The sequence below is a fragment of the Hyaena hyaena genome, unplaced genomic scaffold, assembly GCF_003009895.1.
Source record: "Hyaena hyaena isolate Hyena2069 unplaced genomic scaffold, ASM300989v1 scaffold_126, whole genome shotgun sequence".
In the NCBI taxonomy this organism is placed as follows: domain Eukaryota; kingdom Metazoa; phylum Chordata; class Mammalia; order Carnivora; family Hyaenidae; genus Hyaena; species Hyaena hyaena.
This window is the reverse complement of record NW_024080759.1, coordinates 1159943-1175079: the sequence shown is the minus strand read 5'-3', so window position 1 is coordinate 1175079 and position 15137 is coordinate 1159943. Positions and strand designations below refer to the sequence as shown.

Sequence of the window (15137 nt, the reverse complement as noted above, 5' to 3'; positions counted from 1 at the left end):
AAACTGAAAATATAATTTTTTAAAGTAGAGGGTTCTCAGCTTTGAAGACAATAATATTCAAGCCACAACAAAATCAATACCTACCACCAATATTTGTGTGCTATACTAAAGTTAAGAATTACAAATATTAACTATAAGTTAAATGTTTAAAGTACGTCACTATTATCATAACATTTATGATGACATAATAGAGGAAAATGTAAAATTTGTTCTGTATTGTCCTTGGTACAAATGGCTAACTTGCTGTCAAGAGTGGCCAAGGCTACATGGTGAAAGCTGAGATTAGACTCTTGGATAGGGAACAGGGTAAAGAAGCTAAGTAGTATATATGTGTGTATGCGTATAATTTTTACAAAATTATTATGATATACAAAAATATTGATAAAGTGTTTTAAATAATTAAGTATATTCAATGGCTTTAGCAAACTGCTGAGAAAAGGAAATAAGAATAGTGGGAAAAAATTTAGACAACTCCTAGGTGGGCTAGTAGTATAACACACACCATAAAATGTAAAGCCAGATAGGTGTATTGGGGGATTCTACAAGACACAGAGTTACCATTTCTTAAGATTGAAATAGGTAGGTGACTGAAATGCAGAACAGTGATCAGTATGTCAAAAAGATTCAAAAGGGGCCTAAACAACAGTACTCTGCATATAGTTCTGAACAGTTTAGTATTCACAATACAAAATCCAGAAATAAATCCAGTATAAATTTGAAAATTCAGTGTGTGACAAAAGGTCATATATAAAGACAGGATTATTTAAGAAATGCTACAAGCACAGCTAACTATCTATTGAATGTAACATAAAACTGGATCCCATGATCTTATTACACCACACAAACTAATATGAGTTTAGTTAAACATTATTTAGAAAATTTAGGATACTATATGATATAGTCAAGGGAAATGTTAAGACTTATTAAACTAAGCTAGGAACCCAAAAGTCATAAAAGAAATCACAGACACATTTTAACATATGAATGTATCTTTGGCAAAAGATACTAAATGGCAAGTCAAGAGACAGATCAGAAAGTTGAAAAACACTGGGAAGAAAGGAGTGTTAACAGCTTTCACAAATTGAAAAGAAAGGATAAATAATCAACATAAATAGGGATTTAGTTTAGAAGTACTTTTGGTTGAAAAAGGTCAGATGAATATGATGCTATTTTATAAAACAAATGGTTAAAAAAATGAGTTCTTTGTGTGTGTGGAGAAAAGGAGAGTGCATGTGTACGTGTGTGTGCGTGTGTATATGTATGTTAACAGAACTATTCTTTTCAGGCTGTGTGATCATGCAGAAAAAAGTCTAGAAAGATACTGATTTTGTAAGGATATTCGTATGTGGTAAATAGTGGCAAGAAAGACAAATTATGAAGGAAAAGGGAAAAAAGCTAAAGAAATGACCTAAACTAAAATAGCTAGTATGAATAATCACATATCTACATTGTTATAAAATCATACATATGAAGAAAAATTAAGCTAAAAAGATTTTAAGAACCAAACTTGCCAGAGGGAATACCCAAGGAATTTCTATCAGTATTTGGAGGCTCTTCTGCTTATAGTCTCATAAAATGTAATCTGAAGTGGCCATGGAGGCCAATTATCATCATTCTGATATGTGTGTATGTTTAGCTTGATTGTTATTAAAGGAACAGTGTCAGTTCAGTCTGGTTTCACAGTTTACTCCAGGGGTCAGCACACTTTCTGTAAAAAAACAAACAGTAAATGTTCTAGACTTTTTGGGCCATATTATCTCTATCACAACTAGTCAACTCTGCCACTGTTGGGTACAAGCACTCACTCATAGGTTGTAATGGTTAATTTTAAGTGTTAACTTAGCTAATGTAGAGCGTCAAGTTACTTAATCAAATGCTAATTTAGGCATTTCTGTGAAGATATTTTGTAAATGTACTCAATATCTGGAATGCATTGATTTTAAGTCAAGGAGATTATTCTCGATAATATGATGGGCCCCATCTAATCAGCTGTGAGAGCAAAAACAGCTTTTCTGGAAAAAAAAATTCTGCCTGAAGACTGCACTATCCACTCCTATCTGAGTTTCCAGCCCCCTGGCCTGCCTTACAAATTTCAGTGTTAACAGTTCCTACAACTATGTTAACCAATTCTCTAGACAGATAAATAGTTCTGTTTCTCTGGCCAACTCTGACTAATATACAGACAACACATAAATATAGCCTGGCTGTGTTCCAATAAAACTATTTACAATAACAGACAGTTAACCAGATTTGGCTTGTGTACCATATTTTTCCAACCTGTAGTATTATTAATAATAAAAGCTGCTTTTATTTAAAACTATTTCTCAGGCAGTGTGAAATGCGCTTCACATACAGATTCCAAGTGCCTCATAAATGTGGATTTGCTCCTAATCGGCTCACATATTCTAGAGGAGCTACACAAGCAAGAATGATACTTCTAGAACTAATTAGTTCTAGACCATGAGCTTAGGTATAAGAAAGTGTTTTTCAGGGAGGGTTTCAAGATGGTATTGTTTGTTTGTTTTTACATTGTTTCATCTATTGGCTCTAGGGATTGAACATTATTGCAGCACAAATCAACTGAGTGTCTTGGATGTTTATTAAATATGGCACCTTTTAATTAAACTCAAATTTCTAAAATTCAATTAAGGGCAAAATTAAAATATACAAAATCACTAAATCAGGAGTTTATCATTTTTGGAATGAATGGAATTCTTTACATCAAAGACTTAAAGCAAATGATCTTTAAGAAGGAAGAGTCTTCAATCTGTAGACTATTATTAAATAATATTATATATTTAAAATTACTTATAACTTTATTTTTTGAAAGAGAAGGGGGAGAGAGAGAGACAGAGAGAGACTGTGTGTGTGTGCACACACAGGCAGGGGAGGGGAAGGCAGAGAGGGAGAGAGAGAGAATCCCAACAGACTCCACACTGTCAGCACAGAGTCCCACACGGGACTCCAACTCATGAACTGTGAGATCATGACCTAAGCCAAAAGCAAGAGCTGGACGCTTAACTGACTGAGAGACCCAGGAGCCCCTAACGTTAGCTATAACTTTAAATAGTAGATCCTAAACTTGGTTGATGCCACAGGGTTCCCTTCTCCAGGGATTAATAAGATTCCCATCTAAGAAGAAACTGGAATCCTTTGTTTTCAACTCAGGGACTTCTCTATAACCACTCATTTCTCATCTCAGGTATTACTTCCTGTTACTCAAAAGCTTCAGAAACAACCCACATTTAAAAATGCTTTGATTTAGGGGCCTCTGGGTAGCTCGGTCGGTTAAGAGCATCGGGTTCTGTCCTAACAATGTAGACATGCTCGAGACTCTCTCTCCTCCTCTCTCTCTTTCTCCCCGACCTGTATGCTCTGTTTCTCTCTCTCAAAATAAATAAATAAACTTAAAAATGCATTTAAAAATGATTTGATTTACAAAAAGCAAATATCACCACACCTTTTCAAGACCACATCGTTTATTCCAAGTAAAACATATCTATAAGATTGCTTTTACATAGAGAGGTTTCTTAGAAGATTAGGTTGTGGGATGACAAAAAAGTAAGGAAAATTGGAACATTGAAATTCAGTATCTGAAAGAGAATTCTCTAAGCTATCAGGTAGTTAAAGAACTATTAGCATAAAAGGAAAGAACTGTTATAACCGTGACCAAACTACAGACAAGTTTATAAAGTAGAAGGGGGAAAATTAATAGTAGTATGGAAACTAATTTAAGTGGTATGGGCAAGTGGTGAACCAAGATATTTAGATAAAAAAAGTATGTCAGAGTTAGTCATAAGGATAAAAAGCTTAGCAAAAGAAGGTTAATTAGGGGAATTCTGTACAAAAAAAAATAATTATGGAGTCTAAATTGGTCAAAACAGTTCTGATTTCAAGTATTTTCCTGTCAAATCATTTTGTACTGATTTTTAGATCAGAAAATATAGTCACCATTGTACCCATCTGTAGCCACAATTCTATTAAATTGTCTTCAACATAGGAAAATCTCAAAAATTTTTTGATAATGATAGTTACATGGAAACTCAAATCAGAGAAGATACTTTAAAAACAATGACAACTAACCATTCTTAAAGAATAAAAACATAGTTATCAGGGGTCTTTATGAAATTACTAGCATCAGTAATAGAATCTGGAAGGTATGTTTAGCATAGAAATTTGATGCCACACTCACCTCTGTTGATCTCATCAGTTCTGGGTGTGGATGAAGCCATAATCTGTCAAAATCTGATCCATTCTTGCCAGGTTTGGGGGTTCTGTAGAGAAATTACTGCTACCAGGTCTGAATGTCATAGCTCAGGAAAATGGTGCAGTCATTCCTCTTAGCGTAGAATATACTTGAGAAGATGCTTATGGGACCTATATAATATTAAGCCCCAGAAAGACAGTATTAGTGGTGGTTTAGACATGGAATATAATAGCTAACAGTTATGGAATGCTTACTATGTTCAAGGAATTAATGTATTAACTCATTTAATATTTTCAACAGCTCTGTGGGGTACCGGTATTGTTATTAACCTCAATTTTACAGGAAACAGGCTTAGCAAGGTTAAGGAATTGCTGAAGACAACAAAGGTGGTTAAGATACAGGAAGAGCTAGGATACAAAGTCATGCAATCTGGTGCTTCAGGTGTGTATATCCATAACCACAATGCTACTGGTATACTCAAGGAAGCTGCAAAAAAAAATGTGTTTTCTAAAAAGGGCAACTTAATTTCCTCCTCTGTGCTCACTTTATCCCATACCAGATGCTTAATCTTTAACCCACATCCTAAAAAGCTAGACTGGCTTTTATATGCCAATTTTAAATAATAAACTTTGAATCTTTAAAATTTACAATACTTTACAATTTATAACTAGTGAATGAAGCAGGGACAGTCCTAGTCTCCCAGAGTGAAATGGGGATGAGAAGTGATCGTGCATTCCCTACAGATGAAATGACAAAGAAATACATAGAAACCTCATACTTCATTTATTGGAATTATTTGAATACAATGCATTGCTTAAAACCTAATAAAACAGTCAGTTTATCAGATGCTGTCAAGTAAGCCTACAAGTTTCAGTAACTTATCTTTACCGTTAAAGAACTTTTTACGTTTGATACATTATTCAAAATACGTACAATATCACCTGAATCCACATGTAATGTAATCTAAATCCACATCAATTGTAGTTTTCTCTTACTCCTTATTTTTTACTAATCATTTACATATTAAGCTTGCCACATTTACAGTTTTTATTTTTTTTAATATTTTTTTATTTATTTCTAGGAGAGAGAAAGAGAGACAGCGTGAGCAGGGGAGGGTCAGAGAGAGAGGAAGACACAGACTCCGAAACAGGCTCCAGGCTCCGAGCTGGCAGTCAGCACAGAGCCCGACGCGGGGCTCGAACCCACGAACCGCGAGATCATGACCTAAGCGAAAGTCGGACGCTTAACCGACTAAGCCACCCAGCCGCCCCCACATTTACAGTTTTTAATGTTTCGCCTAATTTTCACAGGACCATTTACCTTAAAATTTTCCTCCAAGTGAATTTTTACTGCAAAATCTGTAACTACACTATCAAAGATCAGCATCACGATTTTATGATTTTATGACGGTAAAAGTACACCACCACCAAGACTGAATGACCACCAGCAAAAACAAAACAAAACAAAACAAAACAAAAACGGTCCTGGACAAACTGGCTCCTACGCTGAAAGGTGAGGGCTCTCAGACCACCTGCAAGACCCGCAGGGAGTGGGAGGAGGGGAGGTCGGAAGACACAGTGCTTGATTCAAGTCAATAAACATTCACTGCGCCACTTACCAAGCGCCAGGGGGGGAAAAAAAGGAGTTGGGCGGTATTTTGAATAGTGGGTCCAGCTGGTTTGCCCGAGGGGGCAAGAGCCGATGGCGTGAACTCGGGCTCCGGGGACCGGCGAGGCTGAATCAGAACCTGTCGCCAAGTAGGCGAGGCAGCCAACCAAGGGCCGGGGCCCAGCACCCCTGTCCCGGCGTCCGCACCCTCGCCGGCCCAACCGCCAGCCCGCCGGCCGACCAGCCGCAGCCGCTTACCGGTGGCGCCTCGCTGCCTCCCTGGGGGCAGCCCTTCAACGGTTGCCGCAGTCAGAGCACCACCCCGCGGTAGGGTACGTCGAGCCCGCCCGCTGCTCTCGGGTCCCCAGCAGCGCCGCCCCTCTCGCGAGATGTCGGCGGAGTACGTGAAGTGCGGGAGGAGAAGGGAGGGGCTTTTAACGGTGGCGGCTGGTTCTGCGCCGGATCTGGGAGTGGGGCGGGCGCCATTGTGCTTCTCTGCGGACTGCTTTGCCTCAGTTAGAGGCCTAGAACTCCGAGGAAGAAGGCGGTGGTGCGGTCGTTGTGAGAGGGACGCGCCCTGTTCATTGCCAGCTCGGGAAGAGAGGTAATAAGCTGCGGCGCATGGGCTTTTCTAGCTGGGAGCTGGTTTCTAACCTAGGCCGCGTGGGGGAGGGGAGAAAACGAAGTATAGGCCGGGGGACGCGGAGGCTCGGTCCTCCGTCCTTACAGCGGGCGGAGGAGCGTGATTCTGAGCCCCAGGTAGGAAGGGCGGCCGGGCGCAGGCCCCTGCCGGTCGCCTTTCATCTCGTGGTGGAGTTTGTGACGGGTGGAGGGGCAGATTGTACGTCTTCCTTATGGACGTGCTGTTGGCAAGAGCTAGGGGTTTCGGCCCGACTTTGGCCTTTGACGGCCTCCTCTTGGATCGGGGTAAGAAGGGTCCTCGAGAGCCCCGCGGGCCGGGCGAGTCACGAGTGAAGTATTTAAGGAGCGCGGCGTGGAAGGCGGGGAAGTTTGGGGCCCTGCCAACTCGGTCTCGAGTTGAAAGGACTTGGCTAGGCCCTCAAGTTGCGGTGACGCTTTGCTCATTGATCGCCCCATTTCTTGAATATCGTGGTACTTTGTGAGTTGCTTTGTATTGTGATAAATTGTTCTTCGAGTTGAGTTGGTGGTATGTATAAAAAACGAACCTGTTGGCGGTGGAAGTAAAAAATGGAAGGCACCACTGGTAGAATATTCCCTCATTTTGATGGACCAGCGTAGTGAAGATGTAGACAGACGCACCATAAAATACTACAATTATTTTTTTTTCTTACATATACATGTAAATAGTAATATACGGGAGAAATCTACCCTGGTAATGGATTCGCCACTAGTGTCGTTTGGCACTATTGATAGTAAATATGCCAAAGTAAAATTTTATTTAGTAAGGGCCCTTTTTTTTTGTAGGACTTTTAATTTTTTTTTAATTTAAACTTGTCCAGACTCCCTTTCTGTTTCGAACTAAGAGGTAAGGTTAAAAATGAATTTTTGTTTTAAAAACCACAGTATATTGTTAACAAGTCAGACACAAAGTTGTTAAGAGATTTTTTTCGTAAGGATAAGCATTTTGTTTCAGAAATGAGGTCAGTATTTCCTTTACAGGCCTACAGCCATTTGTGAAACAGCTGTGGTGTATGAGGCCTTTAGAGTCAGAGGACCTGGATTTGAGTCTTAATTTTGCTGTAATTATTTAACCTCTTCAGATGTTCCTAGAAACAGCAGTTTTCCTGGAGTTGATGTGAAGATTGAATTAGATGAGGTAGCCTGTAGTAGTCAACACCTAGGGGACATGGTACTCTCAAAGTGAATTTTTAATGGGTATAAGCAATTGGAATTGATACCTCAAGTCCAGTTGTTTATATACTGATCAGAATAACCTTAAAATATTACTCTGCTTGTAATTTCCCCTTCCCTACGAGTAACCTGTATTTATGTAAATTCTATACTACAAATATTTTTAGATAGGAACTTTTTACAACTTTTGTTTTGCTTTAAATTTGGCCCCAGATGTCAGCCTTGGGTATGCATAGTCTTGGCTTTTTTCAAAGTTATTCATAGGGTCAGATGTCTTGAATGATTAAAATTTCCTACTTAACTACTAGTGATTGCTCTTCCTGCTACACTGGCAAGAGTGCTTATTTTCCAAGATAAAGTCCAAAGATTCCCTTTTAAGACATGCACTTAGGTTTTACATGGAGATGTCAGATAATCAAAGGAGATGTCATCCATGGCTCTTGTGCAGCCAAACTTTAATGAGCTCCATATCCATTTCACACAACTCTTCACCTGGCATACATTCAAGAGTTGCCAACATTTTAATATTATATTTTAGGAAAATGGTAGTGCAAAATTATCAAATTATGTAAAACATTTTTAATAATTTGGTTATTTGTTCTATTCTGGCTACTAGACTAGGGCTTCACATTACAAGAATGAGCTGGACACCTCATCCGCCCTCCACAACTCACAGTTTAGTCATGAGACTAATGTATAAACAACTACTGCTATTATCTTAGTCTAAGTACATAGTAGTACTGTGGGAGGACAGAGGAGGGGTGTTTAATCTTTGGGGAAATTTTTACAGGAAGTATTGTTTGAGATGTGAGGTACAAGACTAGGGTTTTGATAAGGAAACTGCAAAGTCATGGTATCCTGTTTTGTTTTAGAAATGGACAGTTTGTTCCCATAGCTGTGACAAATTGAATGGAAGATAACATGAAAAACCTCTACTGTTTCAGAAAGTGCTCTGTGCAATTGGGAATGGAGAGCTATTATGTCCCTAAGCCCAATTAACAGTGATTTTTAGATAATGATTACTGACAACATCTTTTTGTTACTGCAGATAACTGTCAGAAATAAAGAACAGTGGGAAATGCATAAGTGGAAGGCAGAGTGAAATGTTCCCCTCAAACCTTATTTTTAACCAGCAAATAAAACTTAACTCATGAAACTTTTAACTCCTAAATAACAGAATTAACAACTGATCCCATTAGGGTTACAGTGTTAAATGAGTAAGATTTTGAATTACTTGTAAGATCTATTGAAGTCACTAAAGCAAAATTCTGTTATAGTGAAATAATTTATCTCCTCACAAATCATTATTTTATAGACATCCTATCTTTAAAAAAGTTGCTGATGGTAAGATGAACCCAAGAGGAAGGGATAAAATTATAATTTGAGAGTTGACTGGAGTTTAATTTTCATCGATCTTAACTTTTCTATTTTGGTCTGAACTCTTGCAATCAAAGCTGGTTTTTCTTGCTGTCAAATAGATTTGTCTGTGGCTCAACCAGTTAGACTACCTAAGGTGAATACCTGGTTTTGAAATCACCTACTGCTCTCCACCCAGGTTTGTCAACAGCTTTAAAAGAGGGCAACTTTTGAACCTTAAAAGCTAGGTTCTCATTTTTCTATTATTGCACTTAAGTATAATGTGTTTTCTTACCTTCCAGGAAAAAAAAAAAAAAAACCTAAAATGGTGGCCACTCTGAAGATTGAAACTTGACATTTACAAATTTTTTTGTCTTAATGTTTATTTTTGATAGAGATGGAGTATGAGCAGGGGAGAGGCAAAGAGGGGGAGAGACAATCTGAAGCAGGCTCCAGGCTCTGAGCTGTCAGCACAGTCCGATGCGGGGCTGGAACCCACGAACCACGAGATGGTGACCTGAACTGAAGTTGGATGCTTAGTTGACTGAGCCATCCATGCACCCCTGCAGATTAAACGTGTATTTTAAAGGAAGACAGGGGCGCCCGGGTGGCTCAGTCGGTTGGGCGGCCGACTTTGGCTCAGGTCATGTCTCACAGCTTGTGGGTTCGAGCCCCACGTCAGGCTCTGTGCTGACAGCTTGGAGCCTGGACCCTGCCTCAGATTCTGTGTGTCGCTCTCTCTCTGTACCTACCCCACCCCCCAAAGTAAACACTAAAAAAATTTTTTTTTAATAAAGGAAGACAGATTATCTCATAAAGTAGTAAATGGACTTAATAGTCATTTTCTCATGAAGATGTTCAACCTTTGATTATTTTTTAGGACATGGGTATGTTTGTGTCTTAAATATCTGTCAGATACAAACCCAGAGGCAGGGTTTGTATTTTTTAAATACAGGTTTCTTTTTTAAAAGACCCAAAGAGTTCTGTGCTTTCTGATGTGACCACACATAGCTTCCGCCTTTCCAACTTCACTAGAACCTATAAAACACTAGGATTTCTCACTCAAAAAAATTATTTTTCCCTCAGAAGATTTGTTAAAGAAAAGGCTATACCAGATAGATATAAATAATGGAGTTAAAACTATGCGATCTGTGAGACTGCTGGCTGTTGAAATATATTGGTATTTTGTGTGATAACTTTGACCATGCTATAAATTTATTGTGTAGTAATATGGTGCTCTTGAAAATTCACTAACTGCAACTCCCCTAGATATAAAAGACAAATTCTAATTAGACCTTGAAATAGGATCAGATAGAAATAGTTTCTCATAGAAACTGGGTACCTAGTAATTGTAACAAAATAGAAATTAGGATGAATTGTGAAGTTTTATTTTATTGCTGCATAGCAAACCACCTCAAAACCTAGTAGACTAAAACTACTGTTTACTATTTTACAGCCCTATGTGCCTGTTGGGGCAGTTCTGGTTTTTCCAGGGTTCACTCACATATCAGTATTTAACTGTAGGATTTCTCAGACTGGAAGGTCCAAGATGGTGTCACTCACATGTCTGACAGTTGGTATCCATTAACATGAAGGCTGTGCTCCACGTGGTCATCTTTTGACATGGGGGTCTCAAGACAGCATTCTAAGAATAAGAACGGTGAAAAGTGGAAGTTGTAAGACTTAAAGCTTTGCAAATCATACAATGTCACACTACATTCTCTTAGAGTAAGTCTCACAAGACAAACGCATATTCAAGGGGTGCAGAAAATGAGTCTACCTCTTCTGAGCAGACCAGCAACATCAATGAAAGGAGGTGTGCATACTTGGAGAGATTTGGAGCCATGTTTTGTAATTTACCACAGGTTGCTTAGAACAGTTTAAGAATAGGTACTCTTAAAGATGTTGGTATTTGCTTTAAAATAGAGAATGGTGGGGTGCCTGACAGTAGCGCGTTGGACTCTTGATCTTAGGGTTTTGAGTTCAAGCCCCATGTTGGGTGTAGAGATTACTTAAAAATAAAATCTTAAAAAAATAGAGGATGGTAAAATAGACTATAAGAGGTCAGATTTTGATAATTATTGGAGACTGTTGATTGGTAGGTGGAGGTATCTAGTGTGTGTTTGAAATTTTTTATAGTAAGTTTTACAAAGCATATTCAGGTGTTATAAATGTTTTGTGGAGTGGTTTTAATTTTAACCTTATCTTCTACTTAGTATTTACTAGAATGGTACTTTATTGCTTAATTTTGTGTGTGTGTGGTACATAGATATTAAAGAGGGTAAACCAGTAGTGCTGCAATTTAGGGAATTATTCTTAGGAGTTCTCTAGAGTTTATTATTTTAAAAAACCATGTGTTTTTATTTTTAAATAATTGCTTCCCTTAATTATAAAAGGAAGAATAAGTACATTAAAGAAATTTCTAAAACTAATGTAAAGAAAACCCAACCAGAGATAACAGAAAAAATGTTAATGATGCTTATTTTTCCCCAATATATATGTACATACTCCAGTGGGCAAGATGTGTTTATCTTGTAGCAGTTATTCTCCTGTAATAATTCTGCATGACTTTGAAAGACTTACTCTGTTAGAAACAAATTTCAAGTAATGAAATAGTTAACTGTATTAAGCTGTATGAAAACTTTAAATGGCGATGGCATTGCTTAGTAGTGAGTATTTGCTGAATACATACTATGTCCTAGCAAAGTTCACAATTTATCTTTGAAGTTGGTATTATCCCCATTTTGTAGGTGAAGAAATTAAACATTAGAGAAATTAAGCTTAGAGTCACTCCCAGTAAAGGACAGACCTCATAGCTTGCATTCTTATTGTCATTTTTTAAATGTTTATTTATTTGTTTATTTAATTTTGAGAGAGAGTTGCGGGAGGTGGAAGGGATAGAGATAGTGAGACAGAATCTGGAGCAGGCTCTGTGCTGACAGCACAGAGCCAGATGCAGGGCTCAAACTCACAATCCATGAGATCATGACCTGATCTGAAATTAAGAGTCATATGCTTAACCAACTGAGCCACCCGGAGGTCCCTTAGCTATCATATTTCTACAAATAGTTAGAAATTGGCTATTATACTAAGAATTGGGCAATGCTTAATTTAGTGTGCCAGCGTCAGTTTCCTATTTATTTCTATCTTAATTAATATCTTAATTTTAGTTTCTTAAGGGAAAAGTCTTAGGTGTGGGCTGTACTTTGTTAATATAGATCAGGCTGGGGCCTTTTTGTTAATCTGGTTATTTGGTTTTTGACTACTCGGTGATTCTTGACAGATCCTGAACAAGACTGTTAACACAGCGATCTCAAGAGTGATGAGAAAGAATACATGATATTAATTTTTTTTAGTATATTTTTACTTATTTCTAGGAGAGAGAGAGAGACAGCGTGAGCAGAGGAGGGTCAGAGAGAGAGGGAGACAGAGACTCTGAAACAGGCTCCAGGCTCTGAGCTGGCAGTCAGCACAGCGCCCGACGCGGGGCTCGAACCCACGAACCGCGTAATGACCTAAGCGAAAGTCGGACGCTTAACCGACTAAGCCACCCAGGCGCCCCAAGAATACATGATACTTAAGTGATCCTTTTATAGGCAGAATCAGTGAAAAACTTTAGTGTTAGGCTCTCATTTCTCTGACTTTAGGAATTAATAAGTTTTCAAACTTTGGTAACCAAAAATCCAAGCCGTACTTGGTAAACAGTTTATGGTAGTGTTTAAAGAAGGCTTTACTGTTAGATAGGGTAATAGGTAGAACTTCTTTGGTCTTAACTGTTTTTCTGCCTGGGGCTTTTCAGTTTACTTTTTTATAGTGCCCCAAATTCTACTAGTTAGATATAATCAGTGGAGAGAAGCACTTAGGCTTAACATATAGAAGGTACAGTGAAATCAAAAAGCAAGAAGGTAGCCTATGTATAGGAGGAAAAGTAAATAGATCAGTGATTTAAAATCTCTTATCACCCCAGGCTGCTGTCCTGGTTTTCAAAACTATTTCCAACGTGCTTCTAGATCTTTTCCATATACTTCAGGCTATTCATTTCCTTAAAACTCATCTTGTATTTTTCTGTCTCCCACTCCCAGCCAAAAAAGAAAAAAATGTTTGTTTTTCATCATTCTAAATTTCTCCCTCACCCCCCATAGAATTCTTTTCTATATGATGTATTGAATATGCCTTCTATCCATTTACTTTTGGACCATCTTTAATTTACCTTGGAGCCAGTGTGTTTCTTTCTGATAACTGGTCCTTAATTGGGGACAAACTAGGCCGGGGGGGGGGGGATGCAGAGGGGAGTTGTTTTTAGCGGATGGTGTTTCAATATCTTTAGTAGCTCCCAAGCCTATAGTCTGTAGCTTTAGATTGTTCTCCCTTATTCCAAAAGGTAGTAAAATTAATTGCTAACTTTCAGTATTGTAAGAAATGCAGGAAGATGTTTATAAATTTATTATTAAGACTAGGCAAAACTGAAGTTTTGTTGTACTACTAATTGTTTTATCTTTGAAAGTTCTGTTTTTTCATGAACATAAATTATGGGATCCTAAAAGAGAAAAATAATATAAAAATTACTAGCAGTAAAAGCTTCAAAAACATTTTTTATGTTTGTTTATTTTTGAGAGACAGAGAGAGAGGGAGACACAGAATCTGTATCAGGCTCCAGACTCTGAGCTAGCAGCACAGAACCTGATGCAGGGCTTGAACCCATGAACCACAAGATCATGTCCTGAGCTAAAGTCAGACACTTAACTGACTGAGCCACTCAGGCACCCTGAAAACCACTGTCTTGTTAAATAGGAACTCTTTAGCAGAGGACACAGGTTGCCTTTACCATATGGATATAATCTGTTTTATGAATTCATACCCTTTAGAGCCCTTCTATTCATCCTTCCGCTTCCATATCATCCCTTTCACTCTGTTTTCCAGTTCTTCAATGTGCTTTAGCTTTTTTTATGCCTCCTCCTTTTTCTGTTTTTATTCTTCAAAGGTCAAGTCAGACATCCCCTTCTCTGAAGTCTTTCTCATCGGAACTTTTGGCTATTCCCAATCAATGCTCCCATGGCATTTTAAGGTTTTTGTTGCTTTTAAGTATAATTTTCAGTTTGGTGTGAGTATTGATGTAATTGCTAATTATTTTAGTTGATATTTGTTTGCTGGGCTTCCTGACTTTAATCCTTTGTCACTTTTGAAACATTTTCAGCCAGTATCTCTTCAATTTTTTTCTCTGTCCTGGTCCTTTCCTTTTGTAATTCCACCTAAATGTACTGTAGACTTCCTTAGTCTTCTTTCAGTGTCTCTTGAAGCCCTCTCTTCTGTATTTACCATCATCGTTTTTCTATGCTTCATGCTTGTTAATTTTCTTCTAACCTGTTTTCCAGTTCCCTAGTTTTTAGTTTTGCTTAGTTTACTATTAAATGCCTCAGTTTTCCACCTTGCTAACATTGGAGCCATATTCATCTTGTTCTGCTTGACTCTCTCATCTCCTAGCAGTGGGTAGATTCTTTTTCCGTTATATTTTCATGTGTCTTGTAATTTTTGTTTAAATGCCAAATGTTGTAAGTAAAAGTAGAGACTGAAATAAATATTTAATCCTAGATATGGACATTGGACATATTCCACTTCTGTCAGTCTGATGGGTTGAGTTGGTTTAGTCTGTAATTGGGTTAGATTTGAACTTTCTTCTCACTTTATTTTCCTCCAGAGTACTTCAGTAGTAGACTGTAACTACACAGTGCTTAGTGCGAGGCCTTGAATAGTAGAGGATTTTTTAAAAAATGTTACTTATTTCTTTATTTCTAGGAGAGAGAGAGAGAGAGAGACAGCGTGAGCAGGGGAGGGTCAGAAAGAGAGGGAGTCACAGGCTCTGAAACAGGCTCCAGGCTCTGAGCTGGCAGTCAGCACAGAGCCTGACGCGGGGCTCGAACCCACGAACCAACCGCGAGATCATGACCTAAGCGAAAGTCAGATGCTTAACCGACTAAGCCACCCAGGCGCCCCGAATACTAGAGGATTTTAAGTATTCTTTCACTGGCCTCAGCTTCCTTCAGGCCTTGCACATCTGTAGCTTTAAGGGATCTCCCTTGGTTTGTTACAACTCACTCACCAGTACACTACCTTTCTTATTTGAAGCAAAGCTTGG

General features: G+C 38.4%; 1 protein-coding gene and 1 long non-coding RNA gene across 7 annotated transcripts in view; one reads left to right on the top strand and one right to left on the bottom strand.

The window, feature by feature from the left end:
* Positions 1-444: 444 nt before the first annotated feature.
* LOC120235306 lies at positions 445-6215 on the bottom strand. Its single transcript, XR_005529375.1, has 3 exons — positions 6074-6215; positions 4193-4377; positions 445-1708 (listed from the first exon to the last, which is right to left on the bottom strand). It is a non-coding gene; the product is annotated as an uncharacterized LOC120235306 (long non-coding RNA).
* Positions 6216-6266: 51 nt separating this feature from the next.
* MARCHF7 (membrane associated ring-CH-type finger 7) overlaps positions 6267-15137 on the top strand; it is a 54490-nt gene continuing 45619 nt past the window's right edge. For 4 of the 6 annotated variants that reach the window (XR_005529373.1, XR_005529374.1, XM_039237535.1 and 1 more), the window contains exon 1: positions 6267-6419. The gene's annotated coding sequence lies outside the window, so the exon portion shown is untranslated. The remainder of the gene's footprint in view (positions 6420-15137) is intronic. The other 2 variants (XM_039237537.1, XM_039237536.1) reach the window with 1 other exon arrangement.